Source organism: Mesoplodon mirus, assembly GCF_964341445.2.
Source record: "Mesoplodon mirus genome assembly, chromosome: 5".
NCBI lineage: Eukaryota > Metazoa > Chordata > Mammalia > Artiodactyla > Ziphiidae > Mesoplodon > Mesoplodon mirus.
In genome coordinates this window covers 186352944-186368722 of record NC_138980.1, presented here as the reverse complement: position 1 = coordinate 186368722, position 15779 = coordinate 186352944, and the positions used below count along the sequence as shown (strand labels likewise).

Below are 15779 nucleotides of genomic sequence, written 5' to 3'. Positions count from 1 at the left end.
ATTCAGGAAGGGGCCCTCTGCCCCCAACCTTCTCTCTCCTCCTACTTGACTCCCCAACCTGCATGACCATTCTCTGGGGACTTGAACCAGCACCTGGGAACTATCAGGAACCTCCCCCACTTCTGTCAGCCAGCCTCAGGAGAGCGCCCTCAGGAGCTGCTACACCTCCCCAGGGCCTGAATAGAGGGACTTTTGGGATGTGAACTGAACAACCTTCTGGGGAGAGTCAACGACCCTTTTACTCAACAGAGCAGGAACTCAGTCAGTAGGCTATTTGTGTGGAAGGAAATGAAGTCGCTTCCATGGCAGAAGAGCCCTGCCGCAGCAACCTTCGTCCCAGAGCTGCTGGCTGACCTTCTGGCCAGGATCCCTCCTACCTCAGCGTGGAAGGCCCGGCCTCGTGGAGAAGTGTAGGTTCTGAAGAAAGACCTGGCACCTGGGTTCTGCTGCTACACTTGCCTTATCTCGTGGCCCTTGTGGCTCTAGCTTTCCCAGAAACCTCAAGGGCTAAGTGCCTGTGCTTGCTCAGAGGCCGCACGCCATTCCCCATTTCCAGCCTCAGGCCCTCCCGCTAGCTGCCTCCTCTAGGGACCCCCTCCCCTCAACACGCACACTGGGGATGTGCCTTCTCACAGCAGCTCAACCACTGAGATGATTTAGGGACTGTACCCAAACTCCTGCATCCCCAGCCTCTCAAGTTTTTGCTCTGATCCCTGGCACCCCCTGGAGCTGTTCCACCTTTGGAACCTTTCCCAGGTGGCAGGAGTGCCTAGCACAGGGGTAGTGACCTAAGTCTGAGCACTGGCGACCCTAGAAATCTGTTACAGAAAAGCATTTTATTGAGCAGTAAGGGACGCCACTGGGGACGGAAAGGCCTGGCAATAAAGGAGCATGTGAACCTCGGGACAGGGTGCGTGCTGCTTGACTCTCCATCCTGTTCTTGCTTCAGGGAGCAGGGCTTCCTGGGCCTCTCTATCCTGCCTCCTGAGACCCCAGGCAGGAGGCTCTTTGGGAAGCCACAGATAGATTGCTGCTTTCAGTTTCAAAAAGCCCAGCTCCCCACTGGTTTGTGGTGGTGGCCGCTGACAATGGCTCAGGGCAGGAGCCCATGTGGTAGACTGCTAAGGCTTCTCTGCACCCTGTCTCTGCTCCTGCATCCTCCTCGGCTCGCAGAGTGCAGACTTCACTTTGTTCAGCTCACAAAGGGGCCCGTGAGGATTGAGCAGAGGAATGCCAGGTTTTCTTCCAGGCCAGCTTCCGCCCTGGGATGTTCAGGGCAGGCTCTCATTTCAAACCTCACTTTCTGAGGCTCCTGGCTTATGGCCATTTAGTGTGCAGGGAGGCTCCTGGCTGAGGAAGGCTCAGACAGAACGACGCAGGTTCTAATCTGTGGTAGTGGGCAGTGGGGGGGGGGGGCGGGAGGGGTCACTGCAGGAAGAGGCATTCGCTGTCTTAGGCAGTTAAACCATTTCCCTGTCTTCAGAATGGTTCAGCCAGCAAGATTCTGTGGAGTCCGCCTCCTGGCACCATGCTACAATCGCCGGATTTTGGGTCTGGAGCAACCGAGATCTTCGTCCGACTCTTCTGGAGCTTGCTTTCTCTCGGGAGCACATCTGGGGACTGGCTTCTCAGCTTCCGCCTTTGCTGGCATGGCCAAAGGAGCATCCCCGTAGGCCCGGTAGCCACCAACCAGGCAGTATGTCTTCCGATGCCGGCCCAACTGCGTTTCTCCACACCCTCGGTTGAGGACATGGTAGTGACCAGATTTAGGAGGAGAAATGGGAGCCACAGCTGCTGCAAAGAAAATCAGAACTGATCAGTCACTTCTGCTGTACACAGTCTCCTGCCAGAATTTCCCTCTCTCATGTCTCTCCCAGTTTCTGGCTGAAGACCTTTAATCTACTTGACATCCAAAACACAGACTTGGCCCATCACCTCTATGAGTCCCTAGAGAAGGGACACTGGCTGCAAAAGCAATTCCTAGAGCCTACGGCTGCATCAGGTGAGGTAGTCTCTTCACCGTTGCCAGGGAAAACAGTAGAACCCGAAAGAAATTGCAATCATGATCCTCTCCATCTCTCCCTTCCACAACAGAGAAAACATTTCTTGCAGTGTGTCACTTCTGAGGCTTTAATGGAAACGTCTTTCAAGTTTTGGAAAAAGATAATCTAATATAAATTGGTTAAGGACCCCTCCCACTTTGGCAACCCCTCTTGGGCCCCATTTATAATGCCTGTTACAACCACACTGAACTCTAGCCCTCTGATACTTTTATCTAGATTAGATCAAGGCCAAATACTGAGGCAGAGTGATCAGGAGACTCAGAACCGGGTTCTGGGTACCAAGTGTAGGCTCACATCCACCCAGCCTGCTGGGACACCATCTGCTCAGCCCTCCAGTCTCACTAGCACTTCATCACCCACCTTGGTTCTTCCGGTCTTCCCATGAATATGGCACCACCCTCTCCCCTAGTACTCAGCAGCTCAGTATGGGACGTGTCTGAGGGGACCGATATAGATGTGTACATGACAGCACAGAGGTGCCTGGGTTTGAAGGTGCGGTTCAAGAGTGGCCCTCTTCCTCAAACTGCTCCGTTTACCATCTGCCAACAAAAATGCACTTGCCTTTTGCTAAGAGGCCAACCAGGAAAGGGTCTGAATGGAAGCATCCTGTAGCCCAAAGCGGAAGGCAACATTTATAAAGATCAGAAGCTTCCTGCACACTAGTTCAGGGATGACCTTTCACTTGTCCTCAGCAGTGAGCACTGTGGGACCCTGAAGGTGTCCCAGGTCACTGGTATTACTTACAGCTGGGAAAGTGCTGAGGTTTACGTAGTGGGCAAGCCCCACAGGAACATGTGGCAGCCAGGTGAGGTTGTGTGTACACCATGCCTCTTCTACAGATGCCCGGTCTCGGTGTACCTGCTGCACTGCCCAGCCAGGGAACAGCACAGGTTTGAGTAAATATAGACGATCCGGTCAGACATTCTCTGTCAGACAACCAAAGAGATTGGTATCTGGTGGAGAACTGGTAGGGAAGTTTCTCTGAGGGCAGCACATTTCCATAGTTATGCTGCCATGGAAACTGTGAGAAGGCCTGTGAGGTCATCACTACCCAGTGAGGTCATAATAAGGAACCTGTGACTTGCGGGTCAGGCTTCAGGAAGAGGGGCAGTTTTGTGGAGGAGAGCAGGGTGGAGGCAGAGGTACTCTGCCTGGGAACAGCACAGGTTTGAGTAAATATAGACGATCCGGTCAGACATTCTCTGTCAGACAACCAAAGAGATTGGTATCTGGTGGAGAACTGGTAGGGAAGTTTCTCTGAGGGCAGCACATTTCCATAGTTATGCTGCCATGGAAACTGTGAGAAGGCCTGTGAGGTCATCACTACCCAGTGAGGTCATAATAAGGAACCTGTGACTTGCGGGTCAGGCTTCAGGAAGAGGGGCAGTTTTGTGGAGGAGAGCAGGGTGGAGGCAGAGGTACTCTGCCTGGCCCCTCACACCTGGGCTTCCCCACCCATGCCCTAGTCTAGTAGACACCCCACGTGGGGCGTGCAGGTGGGCTGGTACAGCCCCAGGGGCCCCAGGAGGGCAAGAGAGACCCACATTCTGAAATTGGCTTGAGAGGCAAGATTAACGTTAAGAGACAGCTAGGTTGTATGGCACTGACCCTAAGAGGCAGAGAATTGTGTGGACTGGGGAATCAGGGAAGGCTCCTTGGCAGTGGGCCTGAAGGACAAGTGAGATCTGGACCCATGGGGAGGAGAGGGAAGACATTCCAGTTTGGAAGAATACAAGCAAAGACACACTCTTCTCGACCTTGTCCTGCCCCAAATATAAATTCATAGAACCCTCACATTTTTACACCTGAGGGCTTAGAAAAACCAAGATGTTAAGGAGCCTACCCAGTGTTACACAGAGAGGGGTTCTGCTCAATGGTTAGTTCATGTCGGGGCTCCGGATTTACAGCTGATAGGAATGTGAGGACAAGCTCGTGCCGTTTCAAACATTTCCAAGTGATACTGAGAGAGATGTTAAAGGTGCAAAATGAGGGTGCTGAATGACCTCACAAAGTGGGAATGGTGGGCCCATTTTAATATGAAATTCAAAACAAATTCATGACAAAAGGACATAATACAAAATGACAACATAATCATTACAGTCCCCTCTCCCCTAGAAGTAAAAATCATTATAATCCTCTCTCTCTCCACCATGAAAGGATGAGATAAAGGCTCAGCAGCAGCCCCCGTGAAAATCATGGTCAACACTGTGAAGAGGGGTTAGTAAGACAACTTGGTCCGACTCAGAGAAGGAAAGAGACAACTCTGCCCTTAGCCTGATCAGGCCCACAGGAAGGAACCACATTTGGGGCAGCTTTTGATAGTGTGGCAATGAGAGAGAACTTTCTTTAGGAGGGGACTCCCTGTTGCCGACCTTGAGAAAGCAAAGATGGGACCTTCGTTTACTGGGGCTGTTGCAGAGGGGATGTGCCCAGGAGGTAGAGACTGCTTGGACTACCCTTTTAGAGGTTGGGCCACCCTGGTTGAGAACCACAGCACCTTCTATCCCTAAACTGCTTGAATCAGTGGGTGCCCGTTAGGACAGACGAAGTCAGGCCTCATTGGAGCAGACTGCCTTTTGGAGTGGTAGAAGGTAAATGTGAAGGGGAATGCTCTGGCGGAGGTTTGTCACGGCAGGTGGGCCAGCATGAGACCATTCAGACTATCCAAGGCTCCAGAGATTACTTGGCTGGGAGCATCCCTCTGATGTGGTTTGGGGACTCCTACCTTAACAGGACCTGGCTGGGCATCTGGGGGAGGCAGAATAAACGGTTTATTAACTTAAGAGAGCGAGAGAATCACCTGGGGGGTTCCACCAAACCACTTAAAAAGTCTTGTACCTGGATTCTTGAGCCAACCCTCAGAAAACTTATCTAGATCTGGAGTAGGGCTCAGGAAGCTGCACTTTTAATAAGCTTCCTGGGCAGTCCCACCACAGTGGTCCATGGATAGAGAGACCAAATTATTGTGTATTCTCGGTTGCTTTTGGGAGTCAAAGTGGGCAATATTAAAAACTGCAGCAGGCATATGTATAAACAGGGAATATTCAAGGCAAGCAGAGGTGTATAGTTATTCTATGCATGAATCAGATTTGAGAAAAGCTAGCCTGGTGGTTAAAGAACACAACCCTGAGGACAGACAAACCAGATTCTTTCCTACTGACTTGTGTGATTTTGACCAAGTTCTTTTATCCTTCTGACTGTTTCTTCAAATGGAAAAGAGTTATGACTGTACATTTAGCACAATATTCTCTTTCGGCAAAGGTTGCTCTGGGTCCATCTGTGTTCTCTGCAACTTAACCCTTTCCAGTGCGCAAGCATTTTTAAGTTGTTTGGTGAAGTATTACATTTGACTTTCAACAGTTCATTACTTTGGGCAAAGCTTATATAATGCTGCAGAGACTAGAACCTATGCAGAGATAGTGAGAGGATGTTATAAGCTTATTCTGCTGGTTTATAAAAAAGTTTAACCTTTTCTTCTCTTCCTCCACCTGCCACCAAGAGATGAGAAAGAAGGCAGAGCCTGGAAATGCACACCAAGCAATATTTCTGTGTCAGTTTGCCTTTTATTCCTCTGCCAGTACTTCCCAGAGAGATTTCACCAAAAGTGCCTAAGCTTGCCATGGCCATTGTTGTGAAGAAAATTTCTCTTTATTGCTAGTCACATCCCCTTTTCCTTCTCCTGGAGGCTTAATGGATGTTTGGGGGCAGGAAACAAAATTTAAACTAAAACATCCATTGAAAGAGCCTTCGTCCTAAGTGTGGTAGTTTGGAGTGTGAATCTTCTCAGGGTCTACTGAATTCTGCCCCAGTGGAAACTGTTATTAAGGGGCACCCATAGAAACATCGCTTATTGTTAGAAACCATGACATAATACAGAGCCAAGATCGACATTATTCTTCACGTGAAAGACTACAGAGAGCCGAGCTCAGTAGTTCACCCTCCAGTGTTGGCCAGCAACTTACCTTTTGAAGCCAGACAGCAGCCCGGGTCTTCAGAAGGTGACTAGGCAGTCCAGAGCACCCTACTGACAAGTGTGCTCACCCGTCCAGCACAGAGGGAAAGGTCCCTGTTACGGCATCATATATAAGCCTGCTGCAATAAGGTTTGCTGGTGCAAAGGCTCTCTCACTGAGGACCCCAGTCCTGGAAGGCTTCTCCTCTGGCGAGCTGCGAGTTCAATCTTCCGAGCCAGGCTCACGTCCCAGGGATGGGTCACAAAGCTGATGACGGTGACTGGCACCTCGCTCCCCACCCGGCCCACCCTCCCTGCTCTGTGGATGTAGTCTTGCTGGGTAGGAGGGAAATCATAATTGATGACTAGCTCCACCTGGGTGCTGTCCAGGCCCCGAGAGGCGATGTCTGTGCAGAGAAGAATGTCTCGGGAGCCCTTCTGGAAGGACTGGAAGATGCCTGCTCTCATTGAGGCTGGCATTTGTCCCTGCAGTCTTAAGTGTTGGATTTTGTGGTCATCCAGAATATATACCCCAGCCAGTTCACAGTGCTGGAGCAATTACAGAACACCAGAACAGTTCCTGCGGCGCCAGTCCTAGATGCTCTGTCATGCTGCCTAAGGATCTGTACCAACCCAGTCACCTTCTCTGTTCCCTTCGGCCTCATGAATGTCTGTCTGACATGAGGCATGATGCAGTGGAGCTTGTCACTGGTAACGGGGGTTAGAGAGTCTAAGCTGGCAACTTTACTCAGCAGCTGGCCTCCACCTTCGGGAAAAGTGGCCCCCACCAGCACTAACTGAGCTTTGGGATCGAAGGGGTCTTTTAAGTCAGCTGGGCCTTCTGCTATATGGCTCCCCTCCAAGATGTAATCCACCAGTTCCAGGAAGATTTCATCCAACAGCGTGTCTGCATCATCCAACACCAAGAAGGAGAGCTGCTCCAGGCTGATCAGTTGAGTTTTCAGGGCCTTCCACAGAGCCCCCGGAGTGGCCACCAGAATATCTGCTGGAGGTTGTTTGGACAGTTGCAGCCTGATCCTCCTCATGCCATGGCCTCCCCCTAACTCCTGCACCTGGAGGTCCAAGGAGCTGCCCAAGGCCTGGGCCGCGGCACGCACCAGTTCGGCTAATTCTCGAGAAGGCACAAGAAACCAGGCCTCGAGGAGCAGGGATACGACAGGGGTTCAGGCTTGGCTGTCCCAACAGCCGTTGAAGGAGAGGTAGCATGTAGCTGAGAGTTTTGCCACTGCCGGTTTCTGCGGCGCAGAGAATGTGGCGGCCGCGAAGAAGTGGGGGAATGGTACTTGACTGCACGGTTGTGGGCCGAACAACTTCGGGAGCAGCCTCCTGTAGCGCGCTCAGAACGGGGAGCTCCAGACACACTTCACTGCAGCTGCCCTTGGGCGAAAGGTTCCGCAGCGCTGGAGCCTCATGTTGCGCGCACTCGATGGAGAAATGGTCCGCGTGGGTGCACCGATTCCTCCAGCCGCGCGAAGAGAGTGGCGCGGGTTCCAAGAGCCCAGCGTGAGGTGAGCCGGCTGGTTCAAGTCGGGTCGCCGCACTGACATCAGCGTCAGCCCAGGACGCGCCAGCATCGGCCGCGGGGGGGCTACGCTGGCCGCTATGCCGCTCTTCCTGCTGCCGCTGTAGAGCCCGCAGGATGCGCACCACGGGCAGCGGCTCGTTGGGACCGCGGACCGTCAGGTCCCGGCAAAGCGCCAGAAGCAACCGAGCCGCGAGCGACAACAGCCGCAGCCGCCGTGCGAGAGCCATACACCCCTCGTTGCGGGAGAGGCGCACGACAGTGACGTCACGGGCGCGCCAAGGCCTCGCGGACGGTGGCCGGCGCGGCTCAGTAAGGCCCGCGGACTCGGCGAACTGTGTGGAAGGAGCGGGATGTGTAGAGCTCAGCAGCGGCGAGGTGTGTAGGTCCGAACACGGGGATGGTGACTCCAGACCCCCGCCAACCTTGGGGAAGGGTGCGCGGCGGAGGCAGGACCGGGGTCCGGCGATACGCGGCGATGAGGCCCTGGCATTACGAACCAGGAGGGCGGAGGGTTTCTGGCGATCCGATGTCCGATCCCTGCCGTGCTCTTTTGTCGCCCTCACAGCTCCTATCATGGCTTGGCCAGTTCGGGTCTCCCCCTGTGACTTATGATGAGGGTGCGGCGATGTTTTCCCAGGTGTGGTCCCCGTGTAAGGTCTTTGAATACAAGTATTTATTGAGAGTCTGAGTGAATGGTCAGGCCTGGGGGCCGAGACCAGGAGTCCGGAGTCGTAGGTCCAGGCTCACCCTTCCCTTAGAGCTCCCCAGAGAGCTGAGGGCCCCGAGGGCAAGCTGATGGCTTTCAGCGTATCTTCTCTTCAGTCAAGAGAACTCATCTCTTGGTACTTTTCCCCTTTCTTTTCAGCTGAGGTTCATTCTCCCCTCCCTTGTCACCCTTTACATCTTCTAATCCTGAACCCACTGCTTTCTTGGGTAGTTCACCTCCACCGGCTTTCCAGTCAGATACCTCAATTCCGTAAATAGCAGCGAGGAGGGTCCTGCTACAGGTGTGTGGCCTGTCCCACAAAGCCACGGTCAGGCAGAATAGTTTACTTGAATTCAGTGTTCAGGTTGCCAGAAAGCCTTACGCTACTGGTACTTATTGAACGGAACCCGAAAATGGGTGTCCGATCATTTCTGTAATTTCCAGGGCCTGGGGTAGGAGATAAGGTAAACGTGGATTAACCACCTGGGAGGTTCTTAACATCTGGCGAAAGGGTTTTACTTTCATCAGATACCGTTATAGAGATAAGTACTATTAAATTTCAAATAGCATTTTGATACGCGATAGACGTTCTGGAGAGTTGAATGCTAAGCCAGCAGAGGAGAGGGTTTTGAGTCCTCATGGGTGAACAGAGTCATTGGATAGAGCAGTGGCTCCTGAGTGAGGGTGAGTCCTCATGGGTGAACAGAGTCATTGGATAGAGCAGTGGCTCCTGAGTGAGGGTGATTTTGCCATCACCCGTCCTCCAGGACGTTTTTTTTTTTTTTTTTTTTTTTTTTTTTTTTAGCTAATTGGGCCTCTCACTGTTGTGGCCTCTCCCGTTGCGGAGCACAGGCTCCGGACGCGCAGGCCCAGCGGCCATGGCTCACGGGCCCAGCCGCTCCGCGGCACGTGGGATCCTCCCGGACCGGGGCACGAACCCGTGTCCCCTGCATCGGCAGGCAGACTCCCAACCACTGCGCCACCAGGGAAGCCCCTCCAGGACGTTTGACAATGGCTGGAGACAGTTTTCATTGTCACATCCGGGGTGTGGGGTTGGTGGTGCTGCAGGCATCTAGTGGGTAGAGGTCAGGATGCTACTACATATCGTACAAGGCATAGGACAGCCCTCCCCACCCCCCAAAAGAATTATCTGCTCCAAAATGTCAATAGTGTGCTATGGAGAAACCTTGGATAGAGGCTGAGGACTGAAGAGAGGCTGAGGGTCTCACATGTACTCTCCCTTCAGGTTGTCAGTCACATTTGCCAGACCCTTGTGTGGCCCTGCCCCTTTCCTAGAATCTGTAGCAGGCACACTGATGCCATTGCTTGTCATGGCCTTGGGATGAGAAAACCTTGGGGGCTCCTCAAAGTCATAAACACAGGAAGGAAGGAGTGATTTAGGAGGGTGACGTAGGAGAAGAGAGCTTTAGGAAGAACAAAATTGTCCTCATGTGTTTGGGAAATGTGCCAGATGGAAAAGAGATGAGGTGTGCCATGGGGTGTACCATTGCAGAAGGCAGACTGGGACTGATGCGTGACAGGGAGTCCGATTCTGAATTTGATATAGACTGCTGTAGCAACTAGAAATGCCTAGATCTGTCTAGAGAGTGCTGGGTTTTCTGTCACTGCAAAGTTCATGTATAGGCTGTATAGTTCATATAAAGGATGCTCTAAGATATTGTGATTCTACACTACTTTCACGATTCTTTCCCAGAACTCGGAGCTCCTCGTTCGTTACCTGAAGTGCTCATTGGATGTCTGCTCTGACATGTTTCATCCATTTACATGTGCCACTCAATTTTCAGGTACAAAACAAAGAATCGCTTTGCACAAAGCCAGAAGGGATACACTGAAAGAATGATCAGAAAAGAATAATACATAGGTATGTATTTGCATTGACTTTCTCCACATATTTGAGATAGGGTAGCTGGTTAGTGGCTGCTTTCTCGTGCTCGAGCCCTTACAACATGATCTCCTCAGAATGTCATAGGGATAGGATCCTGTCTGAGCCTGTCTGTCTCTGCCCGTGGCCCCTAGTTTCTTCGTCATTACTTTAGGTACTGTGTAAGGCCCTTCTGTTTTCCTGTCAGTCACAGCAGACACTGAGTAACCTCTAGTTGTGACTGAGATGCATATTTCACAGTATAGTACTTTAGAAATGAGAAAGGTTTACTTATTGTGGAAACAAATGTAGGCTCCTGGGAGTGTTAGTGTCACTTGGTAATGTTTTTCCCAGGGCTGCCATGGTAACTGACCTTGCCTGGTTACTCCCTACGTTTTCCATTCGACGCAGCAGGCCCACCGGTAGGCCTCTCACCTGAGAAGTCCAGAATCGGGAACACACAGGCTGTATCAGTTGCACTGCGGCCTTATTCACAATAGCCAAGATGGTGAAGCAACCAAAATGTCCATCAACAGGTGAATGGATAAAGAAGAAGAGGTCCATGTACACAGTGGAATATTCACCATGGAGAACAATGAAACACTGCTCTTTGAGGCACCACAGATGAGCATAGAGATAATCATGGAACATGAGGTAAGTTGGAAATCAAAAGACCTATATCCTATGATATTACTTATAGGCGTTATCTAATAACTGACACACAGGAAAATATTTCCACAGAGAAAGACACTCACAGATGTAGGAAAAAACTATACTTATCTAAAAGGAAAGGTGGGTGGAATGGATAAATGAAGATCAGTGTTACATATACCAATACATATTATATACATGTGTCACAAAGACCGACCATATAGCAAGGGAGGTCTACGGAACACTGTGTAATATTTTGCATGGGAAGAGGATCTGTATATGAATAGATATATATAATGTAGAAATGAGCCAGATTGTGTACAGCTAGGGCAAACAATATTCTAATAATTACCCCTATTACAAAAATTAAGACAACCAACAAGAAGTAATGAGACATAAACGTATGGGGGTTTCTCCTGGCACATTCCATTCTAATTTACAACCTAGGAACACGACTTCCAGAAAGGCTCTGCTGCCCTACTACCCGGATTGGGGAATGGAGAAATGCTGCCTCCTAGTGGCCGTTTCACACAACAGCTTTAAACCCACTGCTAATGGTCACTAACTATTCACCAATCTTGCAGTTCTGTAATGACACCTGTCCACCAAAATAATCCTGGGGTCGAAAATTGAATAAGAAATTGAAAAGAGGGCAACCTTCCAAGAGGACAATTTGAAAAGGTTTATTGTATGCATACTTTTTTCTCCTTTTTTTAAAAACACAAACAAAAAAAGCTTGGAAAAATGATGAGTTTTAGGAATTTTATAAAGACATGGAAACCCAAATTACAAAAACCTATCAGCTCACAGCAGTTAGAATGGCCATTAACAAAATGCTGCAAGCAATAAATGCTGAAGCGATTGTGGAGAAGTGCGTACCCTCCGTTCTAAGGGGGACGTGGTAAGAGCCACTAATGAAAACACAATGGAGGTGCTTTGAAAAGGGAAACATTGCGCTACCAGGCAATCAATCATACCCACTGCTGGACCTGTCACCTGAGAAAATGAGAATCAAAACCTCACAGACTGGCAATTCTGCACTCCAGCAATACTTACCATAGCCAACACTTGGAAGCAACGAAAATGTCCATCAACAGAGGAGTGCACCAAGAAGCAGTGGTCCATGTACACAATGGAATATTACTCCAATAAAAAGTATAATTTAAATTTAAAAACAAACATAAGTAAGGAGACGTAAGCATTTGGGGGTTTACCCGGGCACATTCCTCTCTAATTTATAATCGAGGAACACCACTGGCAGGAAGGTCTGTTTCCCTAGTACCAGCGTGGGGAACATAGAAAGGCTGCCACCCTCTGGCCGTTACCTGCAAAAGCAGCTTAAAACCTGTGCTAATGGTCACTTCATGTGAACAAGTACTGCATGCCTGTAAATGAAACCTGCCCTCAAAATGTCTTGAGGGAGGTAATGGCCAAAAAATTTCAAAATGTGACTCATACTTTAAGAAAACACTTTGAAGAGCTAAGCTGTAATCACAGTGTGAAAAATAAGGACATGCCTTAAAGCTTAATGTCAAGGGATTATGAGACACATGGAAATTCAACCACAAAGAGGTATCAGTTCACACCCCTCAGAATAATCTTCAGCACGAAACCCATAATCAATAAATGCTGGGGCTTCCCTGGTGGCGCAGTGGTTGAGAGTCCACCTGCGATGCAGGGGACGCGGGTTCATACTCCGTTTTGGGAAGATCCCACATGCCGTGGGTGCCTGTGCTCCGCAATGGGAGAGGCCACAACAGTGAGAGGCCCGCGTACCGCAAAACAAACAAAAATAAATAAATAAATAAATAAATGCTGAAGGTGTTGTGGAGAAATGCATACCCTCAACTTTCAGTGGGATGTACCCTGGAAAGAGCCACTAATGAGAACAGAATGGAGATGATGCCTTTAAAAGGTAAACACTGAGCTACAATATAAACCAGCAGGCCCATTCCTGGACCTATAACCAAAGAAGACAGAATTGGAAAGGCACAGGAAGGCAAATGTGCACTGCACATATTACAATAGCCAAGATATGGAAGTAACCAAAAAGTCCGGCAACAGATGGGTGGACAAAGAAGAACTTCTACACGTAGAGATGGAATATTAGCTGGGGAAAAAATGAAACAATGCCATTTGCAGCACCATCGATGAGTCTAGAAGTAATCACCCGAGTTGTTGTAAGTGAGAAAGTGAAAGACACATATCCTATCATATCACTTATAGGTGTGAGCTAAAAGTTGATACCAATGAAGATATTTCCACAGAGAAAGGCAATTACAGATTCATTAAACCAACGTAGGGTCCACCATAAGGAAAGGTGTGAGGATTGGATACATTACATTATTGGGGTTTACAGAGATATACAAACGCATGTGACATATATAATCACCAAAGACCTACGGCATACCAAGAGAAGACTACTCAACATTGTGTCATAACCTACATGGGAAAAGGATCTGAAGAACACTAGATATATGTATATGTGTAAAACATCCCCATCTTGCACACCTAGAACAAAGAAAACATTGTAATCAAATTGGCTGTCATCAAAAATAGTAATTAAATTAAAAAACGAACAGGACAGAATGAGACATAATCTTAAGGGGATTTTCCTGGCACTTTCCGTTCCAATTTACAATCTACAGCACAACTTCCATTTTGGCTGTCTTGCCCTAGTAACCAGGTTTGGTAAGGAGAAATGCTTCTGTCTTCTGGCCGTTTCACACAACAGCAGCTTTGAACCCAGCGCTAGTGGTCATTTAATATTCAAAATAATTGCAGGCCTGTAATAGACACCTACCATCAAAGAAAAAAATCCTGGGGTCGTAAATCAATCAGAAAATTCAAAAGACGTCAACGTTTCAAAAACACAGTCAAGAGGTATATTTTACGCACATTTTGTCTTTTCTTGCTTTTTTTTTCTTTAAGAAAAAGGGAATGGGAATGCTCAACGTCAGCAATTAATAAAGATTGCAAATCCAATCTACAGAAACCTTTACCACACAGCCATCAGAATGATCACCAGGAGAATAGTGTACAAAGGTTTAAATGCTGAAAAGGTTTTAGAGAACTATGTACCCTCTAGCCGCTGCGGGTAGATAAACTGGTAAGAGACAGTAGGGAGAAGAGAGTGGCGGTGCATTTAAAGGTAAAAATTGAGCTGCCTTGTGATCTGGTAGGTCCTTTCATGCGCCTATCACCTGAGCAGACCAGAATGAAAATGATACCGGCTGGCAATCCTGCACTGCAGGAATGTTTACCATCGCCAAGACTTGGAAGAACCCAAAAGGTCCATCAACAGAAAAATGTACATGGAAGAAGTGGCCCATGTACACAATGGAATATTAGCCATGGAATAGAATAAAAGTGTGCCGTTTGCACCACCATAGAAGGACCTAAAGATCATCACCCAACTTGAAGTATGAAAAAAATTGAAAGACAGACATCCTATGACATCACTTATAGGTGTTAGCTAAAAATTGATACCCACAAACTTATTTCCAAGAGAAGGAAAAGCATGGATTAAGAAAATAAAAGTACATTTAACCTGATGGAAAGTTGTAAGGAATGGATGAATTAGGATATGGGGGTTAAGAGACATGTACTAATACATATGAAATATTTAATCACAAAATACCTATGGAATACCAAGAAAGGTCTACTCGACACTCTGTAATAACCTACACGGGAAGGGCTCCAAAGATGAGTAGACAGATACATTGATATAATGAAACAGATTCTGTAAACCTAGGAGAAACAAAATATTTTTTTTTATCGAATTTGCTCTGATAATTAATAAAAACTAAATTTAAAAACAATCAAGAAGAAAGGAGATATAAGCTCTTGGGGGTTTTCCCTGGCACATTCTACTCTAATTTGCAGCCTACTAACACGATTTCCTGGAAGGCTGTACTGCCCAAAAATGGAGTGGGAAATGTACAAATGCTGCTGGCTTGTGGACGTTTCCCACAAGTGAAGCTTTAAGCCCACAGCTAATGGTCACTTAACATTCACAAGGACTCAGCGCTGTAAAGGACACCTGCCCTAAAAAAATTGTGCTGCGGAAGGGAATGGACAAAAAATTTCAGAACAGGCAAATGTTTCAAGAAGAGAGTATGAAGAGGTACGTTTGACTCACTCTCTTTAAAAAAATGGAAAATGAATAAAAACTTAACCGTAGGAATTATTAGATTCATGCAACTCTAATTTACAGAAAGTTTACAACTCACACCTGTCCACTGACGATCAGCAAAAAGTCTACACACAGTAAACACTGAAGGAGTTTTAGAGAACTGTGTACCCTCTAGCTGCTGGTGAGATGTAAAGTGGTAAGAGTGAATCATGAGAACAGAAAGGAGCTGCGTTAGCAAAGTAAAAATTGAACTACCATTCGACGCAGCAGGCCCACCGCTAGGCCTCTCACCTGAGAAGTGCCGAATCGGGAAGACAGAGGCTGTATCAGTTGCACTGCGGCCTTATTCACAATAGCCAAGATGGTGAAGCAACCAAAATGTCCATCAACAGGTGAATGGATAATGAAGTAGTGGTCCATGTACACAGTGGAACGTTCCCCATTTAAAACAATGAAACGCTGCTCTTTGAGGCACCACAAATGAGCTTAGAGATAATCATGGAACATGAGGTAATTTGCAAAGCAAAAGACCTGTATCCTATGATATTACTTATAGGCGTTATCTAATAGCTGACCCAAATTTACATACTTCCACAGAGAAAGACAATAACAAATGTAGGGAAAAAATATACTTATCTAAAAGGAAAGGTGGGTGGAATGGATAAATGAAGATCAGTGTGATGTATACCAATACATATTATATACATGTGTCAAAAAGACCGACCATATAGCAAGGGAGGTCTACGGAACACTGTGTAATATTTTGCATGGGAAGAGGATCTGTATATGAATAGACATATAAAATGTACAAATGAACCAGATTGTGTACAGCTAGGGCAAACAAT

General features: G+C 48.0%; 2 long non-coding RNA genes and 1 pseudogene across 5 annotated transcripts in view; 2 read left to right on the top strand and 1 right to left on the bottom strand.

Annotated features, from left to right (window-relative positions):
- The window catches only part of LOC309805608, a 63281-nt gene that overhangs the window by 33319 nt on the left and 14183 nt on the right, over positions 1-15779 (top strand). For 2 of the 3 annotated variants that reach the window (XR_014294270.1, XR_014294271.1), the window contains 2 exons: positions 10072-10148; positions 10685-10802. This is a non-coding gene — a long non-coding RNA (uncharacterized lncRNA). Of the gene's footprint in view, positions 1-10071; positions 10149-10559; positions 10803-15779 lie in introns of all 3 variants that reach the window. The other variant, XR_014294272.1, reaches the window with a different exon arrangement.
- On the bottom strand, positions 818-7917 carry LOC309805606 (putative ATP-dependent RNA helicase DDX28; annotated as a pseudogene). The gene is made up of 2 exons (XR_014296170.1): positions 6026-7917; positions 818-1794 (listed from the first exon to the last, which is right to left on the bottom strand). The product of XR_014296170.1 is annotated as a putative ATP-dependent RNA helicase DDX28 (transcript).
- LOC309805610 lies at positions 7878-8569 on the top strand. Its single transcript, XR_014294274.1, has 2 exons — positions 7878-7935; positions 8126-8569. It is a non-coding gene; the product is annotated as an uncharacterized lncRNA (long non-coding RNA).